We start from the raw sequence: 18333 nt of genomic DNA, 5'->3' as shown, positions 1-18333 counted from the left end.
ATGATCACACAGACCAAGGTTCAGGGCATGCATAGCTTTTGTTATCATCACTATTAAACTCAGGATAAGAAATCTTTACAATATTTGAGTAATCTATTTACAGGATAACTGACAAAAAGGAAAGGAAGGAAAACATTTACATGAGGAAAAGAAAGGCAGGCAGGAGCATACAAACAATACTCAGAGTGTTTCATTCAGTCAAATATTTAATGATTTCCAACAACCAACACTGCTGAGAGCGTTAAGAGGAAGGAAACAAGGTGTTTAAAATTGTCTTTTTAATTCCTATTGCAACTTCATGAGTGGAAATGAAACCCTGCAAATACCCCAGTGGAATTTCTGAGGAGGAGGAAGCAGAGGATGGCAGAGCTGGGGCAGAGAACACAGGGACAGCTCCTCTGGTGCCAGGATGGGGCTGGCAGCACCAACAGCCCTGAGTTAATTATTTCTAGAGAGCAATAATTAACATCTGGGGCAGCTGGAGTGCTCTGCTCCACATCTTCCCGTGCAAACCCTACCACTCAAAGCACGGGGGATGAGGAATTGTCCTGACAACCCAAAACCAGCACAAACCCAAAGTCAGTGCCCAAACGTTTCGAGCACACAAGAGAAACCAAACAGGCTGGAAGTGTAACATCATTTTTCAGATTTTTACCCAGTCCTCAAGGAATAAAAGCAAAGTACCTGAGGGCTGGGGGCAACAGTGGTCAAACCACCACATAAAGTGCTAAAAAGTGAAGTTTTCTGTCCCCTGGTAGAGCAAGTCCCATGTAACACATTTAACCATATTCCAATATGTACACAGAGAGTGTCAGAGTTTTCTTTACACGTCATAGAAGTTATCCTTCCTTATAATGTAAATAAAAGGCTGTAATGCCATGGTATACAAGGAAGGGGTTATTTTTAGCTCAGACCAGCTGACTGTTACAGTTCAGAGTGTGATTTGAGTGTAATAAGCAAAAATCAATCTGACAGTAAATGAAGGAAAAAGATGGTTGCATGGAATTCCATTATAAAGTGATTTCTAAGTGTAAAACTAAATGAATGCACTTCATACTGAAAGAATCAAAAAATTGTTTCAGAATAAATTTCTGAAATATTTTTTTGTTTATGTGAATGTGACTGATAGTGGCAAGGCAAAATAACAGAAGCCAAAGATCCTGTTACTAGTTTCATTTTTGATGGAAATTCTAGCAATTGAGGCTTTAATGAAATTAAATAGTGCAAGCCACATTTCACCTCTTGCTAATAAAAAAAAATGAGTAACTGAAAAAAAAACCTCACAAAACAACCTTCCTACAGACTCAGCACGGACCAGAGGAAATGCCTCATGTCAGATAAAATCCCAATAGTGAAAAATAGCGGTGAAATGCAGAACTGAAGTTTTTCAAATAGATGCAAAGCAGCACCGTGTGGAAGGTTCAGTTTCTAGGAATCCATTCCCTTCTCCAAGTGTTCCAACAACACAGAAGCCATGGAGGTGTAAGGCAGCTGCTGGCACACTCCAGAGCCACTGCTGGCACCCTGAGGATGCTCAGGCAGCTCCCCAGCTCTGCTCCTGGCACTCTCCCTCCTCCAGGGCTCCTCCCTTCCCTGTTTCCTGCTCCTCCATCCTCTCCTCATGGGAATCCCTTTGGTGATGGTGCAAGCTCAGGGCAGGTCCCCTCTTGCCAGGCAGGAATTCCTCTGCAGGCAGGGAGGGAGGAGGATGAGCCCACACGAGTTTCAGTGCCTGGGCACTGCAGGGTGAACTCTGTGCCCTGCTGGGGCAGCCTGGCACCAGCCTCATCCCCAGGGGAAATGATGTGCTCTCCCTCCAGCCTGAGAGCTGCTAAACCAGAAAAAAATCTGACTCCCATCGAGGTCAAAGAGTGTTCCTGGATGAAAGAAGTGATGTCAGGAAGCCAAAATACTTCTCAAACTCAGGGGTTATAGCTCTGTTGGAAGCTGTATTTTTAATATATCTCCATTTCATTCCATCAGCTTCAAATAAGGAAACATCTCAAGGATGGTGGTAGCATGCTGGATTTGTTGCTATCTGCAGAAATTAGTTCCTATAAATAGTTTTCCCAGCCTTTTTAAGACACAGCTGTACCAAGTTTCCCCCAGAATCAAACTCGCCAAGACATCGATTCCCTGCATCATTTGTCACTTTCACAAACGTTGTGACAGGATCCCAACACCATCATGGGTTTGTTCTGGAGAAACCCTCGTCACACATTTTAATCTTATTATCTGTAAAGATGGAACACCATCTGCAACAGGCATTTCTTCTCCAGAAGCAGAATTCAGCGATGATAACAAGATTCTGTGAGCATGACTGGATAAAATTTTAGTGTGTTAACCATGACCCAAAAAACAGTGCCACGGTTTAGGAGGATTCTGAATTGCAGGAATATAGTACAAATCTCACTCCAACCTCAACATGTGCTCACTACTTCAACCCTTACACACAACCTGTCAGCTGCAATGAGGGATTTCACAAAGCCGGGGTAGATACCATCGGTACCCATAATAATATCCAAAAAAATCTCAGGCTCGTATGGATTTCTCAAGTTAAATCCTGCAATGAACTAAAAGAGAGGAAGCAGCTCACTGACTTCCCAACCTAAATACATCAAATATTTTAACTCTGAAATCAGGACTTAAATTCACACCTGCCAAGGCAGTGATGAAATGACAACACTGGAGCAGAGATGAGCTCGGGTCTGATCCGGGCAGGGTTATTGCAGTTTACAGAAACTCATCACTGGACTGGTGCCAGGCACATGGATGATCTTGGGAAGAGATTACTTGGGAGCAAACAGCCCTTGAGAAAGGTACCCAGGACACATTTATTCTCATTTAAACACCCCTTGAGTCACAAAGTGTGCTCCAGAAGGCAAAAGAGATTTAGATGAGAATACACTCCCCATCAGAAAACCAAATGGAAAAGTAAGAAAACATAATTCTTTATATGTAATAAATTATAAAATTCTTCAGTGTAAGACAAAATTGCTTCTAGGTGATCTCCTCTACAATATCCTGCTTGAAAAACTACAACTTCCCACCAGCCAAAAATTCACCCCTTATTCTGCAGAATCAAGAGCAAGGGCAAACAGGGGAGAAACTCTGCTCAAGCAACACTGTACAGCCAGATCAGTGCATCAGAGGTCAGAATTGCAGGGTTCTGTTCTTATTCTGACTCATCCCTTTAATATTCACACTCCTCAGGACCAGGAGCTCGTGAAGCATAAATACATCTTTGCACAAGACTTTGTACCACAGCAATGAAAAACAAAACAAAACAAGTCCTGTCTCACGTTTATCTCACATTCATCTCCTTGATCCTGACAGTCTGTGCAGCCCAAGCACTGCTAAATATCCCCATTTTACAGGTGGAGGCACTATTAGTCTAGCATACAAATAAGACTCAAAGCAATTCCATTTTTAGTGTTTTGGAGAGCCTGAAATCAATGACAGAAATACAGAGTGCTGTCTAAAAACAACGTTTAGGAAAGCCAGACACAATTTTGGTTTGAATACCATAAGCATGTTATGATCTGCAGGTCCAAGTGTGAAGAGACAGCCTAAGGGTGTGCAGACACATGTTAATTAGCAAAACTAGAATATCTGGATTGCTGATAAATTCGTCTTGTAAACACATCAGCAATCTATAAATAAAAAGCTGTGCTATCAGAGACCTTGGTATCTCCTCAAGAGACAGCATGCATTTTTTTTTAACCCTAAAATCACCCACCATCCTCACAACTGGCTCTTTTCATAAAACTAATCTGGAAACACAGAACCTTGAATAACATCTTCGTTTAGTGGATTTTTCTAGAGAAAGCCTGAGTTCTCCAATCAACAGAGAAACCATTTTGGACATATCTTTTTTGAAGCTGAGCAAGCTTTGACATTCTACATTGTTCAATAGAATTTTTGTGGAAACTGATCTCACTAAATAACTTAACAAAAAAGATCTACAGAGAGAAGTTTTCATATCCCAACTTGACTTGAAAGTAATTCACATTTAAAGCCATTTTAAAACTGACTAATTTTAGAACCATTATGCAGGTACTGCATGTGTTAAATAACAACCAGTGTTCTACCTCTCCTAAAACCAAAGTCCAAAATGTGCAAGAGCACAAAGATTTATTTTTTTTTTTAATTTTTTTTTCCCTCTTTTCAGTCTGAAATTTTTGAAGGCTTCATGGCTAAGAGTGTTGAAAGAAAGTGATGTTTTATCCTGTGTTAACAACTAATCCAGGACTCGTTATCTTGCTCCAAGAGCCACACCAAGGCTTTGCCAAGTCCTGGTGCTGTGAAGAACAGGTAAGGGAGGCTTGTGGAGCCTCTGCAGAGAGGGTGAGGAGGGATCAGGCTGGCAGCTCTGCGTCAGGGACATGCCAGAATTAGGACAGGCTGCTGAAAACTCAGCAGGACAGCAGCTCCTGAGAGCAGCCTTCAAAAGCATTCTCATGGCAACATGGGTTCTGCCATTAAAGCAAATTAATAAAATATCAAAGCTGGGGGCTAGGCAAATGTTAAAGGGTGGATTTGTAGCTTCGTGCTTTCCTTTGCAATGCAGGAATTAAGGTGGTGTTCCTGCAAAAATAAGGAGGCAACTACAGACAAGTTGAGGCTAAATCAGGAATTATAAAGCAGCAAAACCTGCTGGTTTTAGATGTTGTGAAGTCACACACACCCAGGCTGCTGCCCACCAAGCTGCAGAGGGGCAGATCTCAGCAGGGAGGAACCCAGAGCCCAGAATTCACTGCCCAGCAGTCAGAGAACCAGAACCACTGGAGAGGAGCCAAATGGACCCAGCTCCAAGTGGGGTTTCTGAAAAGAGCTCATTCACATGGCCCCCGCTCCCTTGGGCAGCTCAGCTGCTTCCAGAGCCACTCCCCAGCCCAGACATGTTTTTTCCCATCCTGTTTCACAAAAGATTGAAACTTATTTCCAACAGATGCGTTTTGTACTCCGGTAATTCAGTGATATTTCCTGATGACTGGTTAACACAAAAGCTGGGGCTGGTTGCTCCAAGGATTGCATCTGTTACCCTGCATCTCGCCATCAGGGCACAGTGAATGCCTAACTGCAGAGAGACACACCACAGAAGAAATTATTCTGGCTTTAAGCCTCAACCTGGGGATAAATAATTTGTCTGTGCAACAAGAGCTTGAATTAAGGCTTCTGTTTTTTCAAAATATCAGCTAATAGGGGAAGGAAAAAAAAATGAAAACCACAACCTGAAGAGCAACTTAAACATTTTCTTATAAATTTTACAGCTAACACAACAGAAAATACCTCTGGATTTTCTCAAGGAAGATCATCCTTGTCCCCATCAGCCCTTTGATTTCTGAGACCCTCTTAATTCAATTAACTGCATACAACAAAATAACCTCCATGGGAGGATTCATTCACCCTGAGACTCACTGGGAACTACAGACAGAACTTGGCTCAAGGGGTGAGCTTCTCCTCCCACAGCACATCCATCACCTGAGCACCTCAGCACAGCAGGAAGGGTCCCACACTAAGTGAGAAGGGATTACCTGAGGAGGATAAGTTTTAAGTATATCATTTTCTGCTCCATTGATAACTATATCCTAAAACAAGAGGGGAGGGGATGAAAATAAACCATCCCCTTATGACTGAGCCTGGCATAACTCTGTTTGCTGAGGAATGGTGCTGTGGGCTTTTCCTTACAGGGGCAGCAATGTGTGCCATGGTAAATGATACAAATTATTTCACAGGGTGTATTTATGTTTTACACAAGCCATCCTCTGAGCTTCCTAGGAACCACAGATTGCATCTTCTCACTTGTACCTCTTAATTATTACAGAGATGTCTGCAATGAGAAATTCTTTTTGCATGATCCATTTAATTGGCCACTTTCTTCTCACAAGCATCAAGTGAATGCTTCAGGTGGTGTTCACAACTCTGTCCTTACACGCAGCCATAACAAACAGAATTTAAATTATATCAACTATTTATGTGACAGAATATTTTTCACGTAAAACTTCAGGAGACCTTATCATGCTATCAAATTGAAATTTCAATACTGAGCTCCAGCAAATAATTTCCACTTCAAAAAGTACATCTGGAAAGTGAGAGGATAATATGTGCACATATCAGCACATCTCATGTCTCTCTAGGTTACTAAACCTCCAGTATCAAGGGCAGCTTGCTTTACTAAATATTAATGCAGAACTCTGCATAATATGAGGCTTCAGTTATTCAGAGGATCTCTGAACTGCAAATAAAAATAAGCATTAAAGCCCATACTATTAACTACAGATTAAGGTCAGATCCCAACAGTTGTTCCATATAGAAGAATGTAATAGATAAACATTCACTGGCCGTGATACTGATCCCTTCTACAAAGCAGATTGCAAGATCCAGGCTTTAAAAATTTTAAGAACATTTATTAGCTCAGCACGAATGCAATCCTACACTCTCACAAAGGGTGCAGAACTGGGACAAACTGTGTTTTGGGAGTTCTGGAAAGGCATCACTTACACACCTGCTGGCCAGCCCAGTTTGCATTCTCTGCTCTGCAAATCTGACAGTTCTAAAATTAACCCAAATGATTTTTATCACCGATTTCCTTTTCATTTTGCCATGTTAAATGTCAACTGATCCAGTGTCTGACAATGCCCTTTTAATTATTACAACCAAAGCTTAAAGATGACACACACACACACATCCCCTCACCCCTTCAAAGCGAGGCTCAATGAAACACAGGCAACAGTAAGAATTCAAAGGTCAATATTTGCATAAGTGGAATAAAAGCCAAGAAAGCAAGAATTATTAAAAAATTAATTCTACAGTAAGTTCTACAATTACCACTCTGTCTAGTGTATTGATTTAAACTACAAAATAAGCTTCATAGATAGTGCTGAGGACTTCATTAAAATTTACTGAACTTATTTATCAATGCTTCTTTCAGAAAGCTCATTATAAAAACCTGCACAACCCAAATTAGACCTCCCAAAGGCATTAATGATATATGAGGTCTTTTATTCCTTCCATCAGTCTTGGGCTACACATTTACTTATATAATCAATACTCCAAAGTTACAGAAAGTCCATAAATTCATGGCCTTGCATCAATGAATTTGTTAACACCTTCTCACACAGAGTCCCTGTCCCTGTCAGTCACATTAACCCAACCAACCACATTTTATTGCTCTGTAATCGGGATTCAAAAGCACTTGAGATGACAGGAGCAATAAAAACCCTTGAGACTTTATATGTCCATTATGGTGCCTGGTTGTTTAAAACCAGGAGCTGTAGTTGCAGCTTGTGACTATAAATATGCACAGCTCCAGCACAGAGCCAGGGAAGCTCAGGGTGCAGGCAGGAAACAAAGAAATCTGGGCTCAAAGACCCTCTGCAGAAACCAGGAGAGACGCAGCAGTGACAAATGTTTGTCCTCCCTCTTCCCAAAATAGAAATAGCTCTATCAGCAAATATTTTACAGGGGTTTATCACCTTTCCTAGTCCATTTATGAGAAGAGAAACCTGGACAAGGCATATTGAGAGATGTCAGGGTGGGGTATTTGTGCTCCATGATGTCTGTCCAAGGTACTGGAGCAGTCCCAGGCCTCCAGGGATTTGCTGCTTGATGAACTTTGAGGAGAACCCCTGACACTGACAGACCTTGCCTTCAGCACTTTTGTTGTCAAGTATCCAAACCCACAGAAAGCACGCAAAACCTCTGCTGCCACGAAACAGTGCGGCACTGAATAAAACACAAGGCTTAAATGTTTGTAACATAAGCATTTATATTCTGAAATGAAAGTGACGCCTGGCCTTGTACCAGGTTTAATAATATACAACAAATTTTCTGTTTCTGCAAAGGGTTCAAAGAAGCTCAAGCTCAATTAGATCATCAGCACTTTATATAAACTTGACAACTAAGCTGTTCCTCATTACACAGCATCAAGAGATGCTGACAAGACTTGGGTTTTGCAGAAATATTCGAGATGAGCTTTGGTGCCTTGTAGGAAAACAAGGGCAGGCATCAGTTTTACAGCTCCATCAGGCACACCTGGGTACCTGAGGCAGAACAAAACACTTAAAACAACTGCTGGAAACAACAACTGGCAAGAGCACGCAGGGAGCACCAGGATGTAAAACCCTCTAATGCAACAGCCTGCTGTGCAGCTGGCATGAGGACTGCAGATCCATTAGGAAACAATACAGCTTCCCAGGAAAATGTAGAAAACATCTCCACCACTTGCACTTCAAAACCCTCTTCAGTGACTCCACAGTGCTCCTTAGCAGAGGTAAGTCAGGGACATTGGGGCACAGGGACAGCAGCTCCTGACACGGCAGGATCTGTGCTGGAGGTACCAACACACGGGTCAGCCTCACACAAGAGAGAGCTGGAAGCCCCAGCACAGCTGGACAGAGGACACAGAGGACACAGAGGACACAGAGGACACAGAGGACACAGAGGACACGGAGCTGCTGCAGAGCCCAGAGGAGACACTGAGATGGTCAGAGGATGGAGCAGCTCTGCTGGGAGAACTGGGATTGATCTGCCCCGAGAAGAGGAGCTTTGGGGTGACCTCACTGTCACCTTTAGTGTCTGAAGGCTGCAGGGAAGATGAGGTGAGACTCTTTACAAGGGATGGAGGGACAGGACACAGGGAATGGCTTCAAACTGTCAGAGAATAGGTTTGGATGGAATATTGGGAATAAATTCCTCCTGTGAGGATGGGGAGGCCCTGGCAGAGGTGCCCAGAGCAGCTGGGGCTGCCCCTGGATCCCAAGGCCAGGCTGGACAGGGCTTGGAGCAGCCTGGGACAGGGGAAGGTCCCTGTCCATGGCAGGGGTGGCACTGGATGGGTTTTAAGGTCCCTTCCAGCCAAAACCATTCTATGATTACAAAGAAATAAATTACCATTAAAAAAAATACCACTTTTCCTCACTGATAATACTGGGCTAAGAGTGATACTTTAGGAAGTTTTAATATTGAACAAAACACAATATTCCCCAGGATCTTTGGCAATTACCACAGTTGTGCGTTCTGGCCATACACTGCATTAAAAAAAAACCAAAAAAATATATAGTTTAACTAAGCTGCACAACAAGATTTATTGAGCCCTTTACTGTGTTTTAAAGGTTCACAAGTCTCAATAAGAGCAAAAGTAATTCTGAGCAATATCTAGGTGTCAAACTATTTGAAAGAGACCATAAATGAAATCATATTTTTCTCCACTCTTTCTGTAATGTTGCAGCATTTGTCTCAATGGCAGATACACATAACTGAAAAACCCACCCTGAGGAATGTACATATTGCTGGCTGCTGCATCCACATCACTTGCTTTAACAGAGAAGTTTCACTCTATAAAATTACATCCAGCAGATGTAATTTGTAAAAGCTGATGACAAAAAAGGGAAGATATAAAACTGATATCTCGAATTTAATTAATTTAAAGTTTGCAGACAAGGTAGGAACAGTCCAAAATCTAACTTTACAGCACATCACAAATTCCATCAGCTAACCTGTCACAATGGAAGGAAGTGGAAGTAACTGTAGATGAATTTTGTAATAAACTTAGACTGTTTCTATGTTTATTGTTATTTTGTAACATTTTTATGGGAGCAAGTTCAGGGAATTGTTAGGCTGAGATCTATTTTATGCAGTTCTGGAACAGGAGAAAAATGGAGCTGCCCAGGGCCTGTCAGCACCTTGCAGGGTGTATCACCTTCAGGCACACAAAAATCCTCTGGGGATCAAAGCCTGGATGCAAGAAATGGAAAAGTATTTCAGGTAAGAGGTCCTAGGGAACAGGACAGGTAACACCCCTTCCAGGGAATCAGGATGTGCCGTGAAAATGAACACAGGGTGACAGAGGAGCAAAAATAACTATGAGGGGGATTTTTCCTAACAGCAATGCCTTAAGAAACAAAGAAACTTAAAATCAACCCAGTAAAACACTGGTGTGCACAACGACTTTGCATAAAATAAGGATTATTTCTGCACTCTCAGAACATAAAGATTCACCTTTTTTTTTTCATTTTGTTTTGGGTTTTTTTTAATATTAAAGGCCAATTTCTTGAGAACAAGAATACTTTGAGGTGGATTCTGGCTAATGCTGCTGAGTAAAAACCAAAATAATAAACCCACACACACTAGAAGCTGAAAGAAGATAAAGTACTATTCCAACTCCTCCTTGGACATGAATAATGGCTTGTTTACTAAGGAGCTGAAATACCACATTCAGCACACATTCCAGGGAAGTTAGAAATGCTGATAATTTCAAAGGAAAAGGAAGAGTGAAGCATCTGTGCTTTGGGAAGTGAGTTACATTGGGAATAACCTTCAGCACTCTTCAAAATGGGAATTTCTATCTCCAGTCCGTGCCTTGCCATGTGTGCTTCACCTCATTTAGCAGTAAAAAAAGGAAGGTCAGGATTTGAGGCACTTTTGAGTCACCAATTCTTTTTATTATAAACATATTCTAAGTAGACACCCCCATGCACATCCTGGTTTCAAAACCCAGGCACACAGAACCCAATCTCTAAACATCTGATTCCTGTAGATTTTATATTTAAAAATGGCAAAATAAATTGCCACCAGTATTCAGTTGTGCCATCAGTGTAAGGATTGTTTAGAGGGATAAAAATGTTGAATTCTCAGAAACACAATCTTCATAAAATTCTGCTTCAGAATAAATGACAAGCTCCATTTAACTCTATGGAAATGCTTGCAGTGTATACAATACTAAGAGCTGTATATAATGCTTTTAATTGAAGTTAAAGACAAATAAGGGGCAACTCTAATTAAAAATCACTTTTTTTTTTAATATGAGCTGTTTTCTATGCAAAAAGAAAACAACTTGACAATTGCTACATGAGGAAAATAAAGCCTTGAATATGTAATTTGTGTTGATCACTGTCCATCCACTGACACTTCTGACAGTGGCAAAACCTCTATTTGTGATAGTAAATGATGAGCAAATCTTCTAAATCTTGACAGGCCTTTGTATAAAGGCAAGCATTAATTAGACTTTTGCAGCTTCATTTTAAAAACCAAAAAGTAGCAAACTAAGAGCAAGAATGACTATATTTTTGGTATTTCTGGATCAATTTGAACTTTTAGTTCAAAAAGTGTGTTTCTGTATCAGTCTAAATGATAAGTAAAAAAGAATATTTTGTAAACTAGACAGGACAAAAATAATTCCAGTAGACTTCTATGTTTATAAAGACATATTCCAGACTTCTAATAAAGCTCATCTGATGAAAAGATTTTAATTAATACAATAATGTGATTTCAAAATCTAAATTAAGTCAACTAGAAGATAAGCTGAAAACAAGACCTATGTGCCTGCAGTGCCTTATAGTTCTTATTATGTAATGAGGAACAAAAAACCATAATGTAAATCACATTCTAATTAAGAAACCAGAGTAAATGACACTGAAATGCACAGAAAGTTACAGATGCACATTTGGCTGCCTGACTTAGAAGGCAAGAGTTATGAATCACATTTATGGAAGGCATTATTCATAAATAGCTGCAATTGAAAAATTAACAGCTGATAACCAGCTCCAAGCACTCCCAGCCTCTGCAAGCCTTCAACAGGCACTGCTGGAAACACTTAGAATTAAAATGTTCAGCATCCACAAGAATTTAAAAGCACTTAAAGGGTAGTTCCTGTTATTAATTATACACAAGAGAGTCCTTCTTTCTTAGACTTTCACACTTTCAACTGCAGATGGAAAAGCTGAGGAACTGAGCCTAAAGTATTTATTAAATAACTTATTATTTTTACCTCTCACCCTGAAGAGAAACAACCCACAAAAGCAAACATAAAAGAAATAATTATCAATGCATCCCAACAGGGAAATCTGTTTTCTTCATCTTCCTGCAACTTTCTTTCCAACAATTCATTAATTTCTGCTCATGGCATCCACAGAAATCTTGTATAAAATGAACACCATGCGTGGCTGTGTAACAGCAGCTGATGTGCAGGATTCCACCAAGGCAGGGGGAAAAATAAAGAATATTCCAAACTTTCCCTTGTCCAGGCCCCAGACTGGTTTATCTGTCAGCTTGGGATGAGCTATCACTCGCACGTGTTCAGTTAGAAGCTGAAGAGCTTCATGGAATTCCTGCAGGGCACTGGAAGAGTCATTCTCTTAACTGGAACACACTGCTGGGAGACCTGACCACTGCAAGTGAACAAAACAAAACTTTACATGTTAGAATGTGGGAAGGGTGAAGATGGTTTTGCTCTTGAAATGGAATATTAGAAAAAAACGGTTTGCTGCAAGATAAGGTTTAATTATGTTTGAGTTTTGATGAGCACAGTATCACCAAGGAAATCCTCTACAAAAACAGGTGTACAATGCCACATTTTTTTTTTTTGCTGCTGTTCAGTGCTGAGTGAATTATACAGTTAATTGGGAGCATTGGGAATCACAGAATCATTTAGGCTGGAGAAGATCTGCAAACAATCATGGAATGTCCAGTGCCACCCCTGCCATGGCAGGGACACCTTCCCCTGTCCCAGCTGCTCCCAGCCCTGTCCAGCCTGGCCTTGGGCACTGCCAGGGATCCAGGGGCAGCTCCAGCTGCTCTGGGCACCTGTGCCAGGGCCTCCCACCCTTTTAGGGGAGAATTTCTTCCCAATTTCAAATCTCAACCTATCCTCCTTCAGTCCTATCACTGCACACCCTGGTGATCATCGAGTCCAAGCCTTAACACTGCCAGTGCCATCACTAAACCACGTCCTCAAGTGCCACATCCACGTCTGTAAATCCCTCCAGGAATGGTGATCCATCCTGACCTATTCAATACATTGAATTTTTGTGAATGCTCGTGATTGTAGTAACAAAGGATCCTCACCAACACAAACAGGCACCTTCCCTGTCCTGCTGCCCCTTCCACCCAGCTCAGGGACAACAAATCCCCTTCCCAGCACAGAAGGCAACGGCTGAAAGCAGAACCTACACACCTACATTGTCAGGTAATGCTCCAACAGGAACATATCTGCAGAGGAAAATGCTGTAGAATTCAATACTATCTCAATTTCAGGGATTTTATCTTTGATGAGCTGCAGTGGGATCCAGGAACCAAAACCCTCCAGCACCTGCTCTGTAGCACCCAAAGGAAAAACAAGCTCTGGGACCAGCCAGCAACACAGACAAAGCTGGGATGACTGGGATACACATTTCCAAAGGGTTCTCCTGATCTCAACCAGCACCCACGTGTCTGCACTCAGTAACACTCAGGAGTTTCAGCCATCACCGCTGTTCTCAGGTAAAACTCAGAACATGGGCAATTTTTCAAAGATCTCTTGAGTTCACCTGCAGAAATAGGAACAGAATCTCTACTTTCACAGGCATCAGCAATTAACAGCACCGTATTTCCTCATAAAATGGGTCAGATGTTGCAAAAGTAAGGTCTGCCAAAGGAGGGGAGGAACAATAAATAGAAACTGACAAGACAAATGCACAACAAGCATCTTATCTGTGTGTGTGCATGTCAAATTATCTGCAGATCAGTAAAATTACTGCCCTTTGAGAAGGGGTCCAGAAATACACAGGCCACAGATCAGGCTGAGGACAAAAGGCCAATGGGAAGGACAAAGGAGAGAGAAGAATCCTGGAAGCTGTGTGCAGATCCAATTTATGCTCCCAGGTGCTGTTTGTTATTTTGTTTGGGTTGTGATTTTTTGGGGAGTGTGTGTAACTATTTGGGTTTTGCTCTGGGGGGTTCCATTTTTGAACAGATACCTCCAAGTTATGCACATGAAAATACATTAACGAGGCAGCTGCTGGAAGTGTATTTTTACTGAATTCCCATTTCAGAAGATTTCATGCTTACTTTCAAGCTCCACAGTCACAGCCTTCCATGGAATTAATTTCACAATCTCAGGCTTACAGCAACATTAGTTAATGTAAACTATAGCACATGACTAATAAATAATATAAAGAGCACAAAGCAAAACACCCACATTGTTCAAACCCTGGTCTGTAATACCCCATCTCACCACAAAAATGATAATGATACCAGAGAAGCAGTTCTGGCATAGAAAGGGGAACTTGCTTTGTGTCTTGTCCACCCTTTGGCAAAAACATTTCCAAGTAAGGAAGACAAATTATTTTTATGAGAAGCAACGCAGCAATGTAATAGGTTTTTCTTTCTTAGCTTACCAAGGAAAATGAAGATTGTAAAAGGAAGAAGAAACTGTAGGGGAAACACAATCACCAGGATGGAAAACCAAGGATTGAGCCTTAAACTATACACAAAACAGAATAAATGGTGCTGCTTCTACTAAAAATATATCAGCACTGAGGATTAATGAAAACTGTGTGTGTCAACCAGGTTGGAAGTGGTCAGAGTTTTCATTGGTTCAAATCTTCAGATCACAGAGCATTAAAAATTAGTTACCCAACCAAGTAACTACACAGACCTTTAATACAATATTTTTAATGAAAATACGTGATTTAAAAATGAGGTGGCACCAGGGGGTTCTCAGGTCTTTTTGTTGTAGAAAAGAGGTCAGGAACCATCAGATAAAAGATAAACAATGCAGAGGAAATGAAGTGCTGGTTTGATGTGCCAATGTTACAATATTTGAATATTAAAATCTAATAAAATGCCCCTGTTTCCCTTTTTAGGGAAGGAATTGCTGTAGATGTCTGCCTAGCCCAGACCCAGCATGGCACAAGCTGTTCCAAGAAGCTCAGGACAACAATGGAAGGTAAAATTCAGCATTCAGAGAAAACTGATCTGAAAATAAATTGAGGGAAGACAGGAAAAAAACAGTGGAAAGAGCAATAGTTGCCCAGATTAGGGAAGCATAATGATCTGCTTTAATTGATTTCTCTAATTTTTATTTATGTAAATTATGAAACAAACTTGAAACCCTTCCTTAGCTCATTATTCTCCTTAAGCCAAATGTATTTCACAGCTGAACTACAGCAGAATATTGCACTTCAGTAAAGCCTGCAGCAACCATGTAAGAGGGAAAACTTGCTGTTAACAACCACAAATTTTGACCATTAGGAGAGAATTAGCAACAGACCCTTAATGAGGAGCTGATCACATTTATATTACTGTAACTAAAAATATTTTTGCCCTGAGGAAATGTGCTGAGCCTTCAGTGCTGAACTTAAAACAACCTCTAAACCTACATAAATACATGTTTTACAGTGTTTGTTCTTCACATCTTACTGAGTTCCTATTTGTTGATCTCTGTTCAGCAGAAAAATGCCTCTTACAAATCCAACAGAAAGAAACAAGTATAGGTTACACTCAGAGTGTAACAGTCTATCAAAAGAATAATGAAGACAAAATTTAACTTAATTGCTTGCTCAATTTAAAGTCTGCTGTCTCAAAAGAGGAACTTTCATACTGTGGCAGATTGAAAAAGTTTTAAATTATTCCGTTTTTCACATTGCTCTTGCAATGTATTTCCAGGTGCACATCAGAGGAAAGCTTTCAGTGCTACAGACAGCTTGCTGGCCTGCTTGACAGTGTAAGAAAACAAAACAAAGCCAAACCTCCCTGGAATAATCCTCCCATCGTGTTTGCCACAGACACGATCAACAGCAAACAGCAAAAGCAAAACAGCAGAATGAGAACTCCCGTTTCACAAGCACAATATTTAAAATACTTCATGTTTCTATAAATCAACAACAAACCGCAAATAACAAACTGCAAAAAGCTTTCTAATAACAGGAATAAAAATGTCATAGAATCCCAGAATCACTGAGGTTGGAAAACACCTCCCAGACCATCGAGTCCAAGCTGTGACCAACCTCCACCTTGCCACCAGCCCAGAAAACTGAGTCCACACCCAGTTATTCCTTGGACACCTCCAGGGATGGAAACTCCAAACCTCCATGGGCAGCCCCTTCCAGTGCCTGACCCCCTTTCCTGTGAAGAAATTCTCCCTGAATCCTGTCCCTAGGAGAACATTAATCCAGCTGAAGTCCTTCAAGCTCATTTTTAAACCCACACATGGCAAAAAACACAGACATTTTCCACTGCTACTTTATTATGCCCAAACCTCGTTCTCTAAAAATCATCTTTCCAACCATGCAACCGAATTCCTGCCTCCTCTCCATGAACTCCACATCCCAGCTCCTGGCTGCAAACCTAAGCAGCCTTTCTGAGCTTCTGTTTGCTGGAATATTCAGCAGCCACGTTAGCATATACCCATTAAGGAAGACAAACTACTTAGGATGTGGACTGTCCCTTGCTGAGCATTTGTGTGGTAATAATGCAATTGCACCTGACCCTCTGCCACATTCTGGGCTTTAAAACCACACCAAAATTTAATTTGCTGTCTTTTGCAAATTCATCAGGATCCCACAAAAATAAGGAGGTGGGAAAAAAAAATTATCTTGCAAAATGTTTTAGGACAATTAGTTGAAATAATTCAATTCCAAACAGCTCATTTAAATGTCTTTATGTAATGCTGAAGCTGAACGCTACAGCAGAAATAGGCATCAAAATCTGAAATAAAGTGACAACACACAAGTGAAAACAGGATCTAAGGAAGTCCAATGAAAAAAGGTATTAATGGTCCAAAATCAGATGATTTCACTATAGCACATTTAAAATTCTAATAAAATTTATATTAAATCAAAATATTTTGTTTGAGGGCATCTTAAAAATAAAACCAGGACTGGATTTTCTGTGACACTTTTTTAATGGAAGTTTTAAAAATACGTAGAAACTAACTACATTTGCTGCAATACTTAAAACTGCATAACAACTAAGACCTTTTGTTTAATTAAAGAACTCTAATACAAATATTGATAGAATTGCAGTTTTTTATAGTAGAAACATCATTTGGGTGTGATGTGTGACTGCTGTGGGCCTTCCTCTTCTCCTTGGTATCAAATGCCAGAGGAATTTCAAACAACTTTGGAAATAACAAAACCCCCAGCTCTGAATTCTGCCTGAGATCAAGTTTGTGTCTAGTGGGAGATTTTACAACACTCTTGAAAACAGAGTAGAAAAGGCTTTTTATAATGGAAACACTGAAGGACCAAGAACTGCAGTCATGCTAAGAGCTGTCACTGCAATATTCTTTCCTTCATGTCATATGAAAATTCCATTTTATTCTCCATTTTTCATTCTTCTCTGTAAAGACAGTCACTTCATTACAGAAATTGGGTTTTTTTTTCTGCAGCCTACCTTCTAGTTTCAGATTTTTGGTTTTAATTCCTCGTGTTCTCAGTAATTTTGACCACAAATCTGCCTTTCCAGCTTTAGCTGGTGACTTTTTAGATGGAAGCTTCAGAAAGCTGAAGTGAAAAACCATTGATTCAGTGGCTTAACTTTATCATGGAATCTTTATTTTTCAAGAGTATTGTCCCAGAGTACGAACTCTTTGATTTTGAACACAAGTTTAATGGATGTTAAAAACCCTTTATTTAAACTTAATAGTGCACAAACAACAGCTTGCTACAAAGCATGTAAAATCAGAATATTGCTCAGAGATTTTGATCAAGAACACAGACAAACCCACTGGATACAACAGTCTCCAAAGAGAAAGTGTAGATTCTCGCTCTGATACAGACAAAAGGCAAGTTTGAACATACTTAGATTCCTAAAAAGTATCAATTCTGAGGCATTTAAAAATAATCAGAGCTGCTCTACTGCTTTTACTCTTGGTTGTGGCCATGGATGGCATCTGCAGGGGAAACGAGACTGAATCCAGAACTCCAGCTGGCTTTGTACAGATCAGTCCTCAGCTGCAGAGCTGTTCCTGGCTCACCAGAATTACCATGGTGGAAGGAATTCCATCCCCTGGAGATGAGCTGCCAGGCCAGGGTGGATCTGTGGCTCAGGGCAGGGGATCCTGCCCAGTGTGAGCCAGGAGAAAGTCAGCACCCTGCAAGCTGCAAAGGCTAAGCTGGATAACTGCACCATTTAAATGCAGCCCCAATTATTTTCTGTGTATCAACAGAAATCTGTAATGAACCTCTAAATAATTCCTAAACTAGGAACCACGGAGCTGTCCTGAATGAGACTGGGAAATGTCATTCCATTACCACCTAAGCACTGCACACTCATCTACAGCACTGTTTCAGATGTGATGGGTGGCAGAAAACTGGAGGATATCTACAAAATGTAATATTAGTGTTTTGGGGCACAGAGAAGAAAATCATGGATGTCTGCTTACCTCCATCAGGAAATGCTGTGTGTATCAGCAAGGCTCAGCTTGCAGAAAGAAAACTTATTTATCGTGAATCTTTAAAAGGCATCAGTCTTTGACATCCACTTTCTCAGAGGTTTAATTTCAAGAAGCATCAGCTCACATCAACTTTCATGAAAATACCACAGAATCCATCATTTCCCTAACTGCTAAGT

General features: G+C 40.7%; 1 protein-coding gene across 2 annotated transcripts in view; it reads right to left on the bottom strand.

Annotated features, from left to right (window-relative positions):
* The window catches only part of PRKCA (protein kinase C alpha), a 138150-nt gene that overhangs the window by 115342 nt on the left and 4475 nt on the right, over nucleotides 1–18333 (bottom strand). The window lies entirely within an intron of this gene.

This window comes from Poecile atricapillus, chromosome 17 (assembly GCF_030490865.1).
Source record: "Poecile atricapillus isolate bPoeAtr1 chromosome 17, bPoeAtr1.hap1, whole genome shotgun sequence".
In the NCBI taxonomy this organism is placed as follows: domain Eukaryota; kingdom Metazoa; phylum Chordata; class Aves; order Passeriformes; family Paridae; genus Poecile; species Poecile atricapillus.
This window is presented reverse-complemented; position numbering and strand designations above follow the sequence as displayed.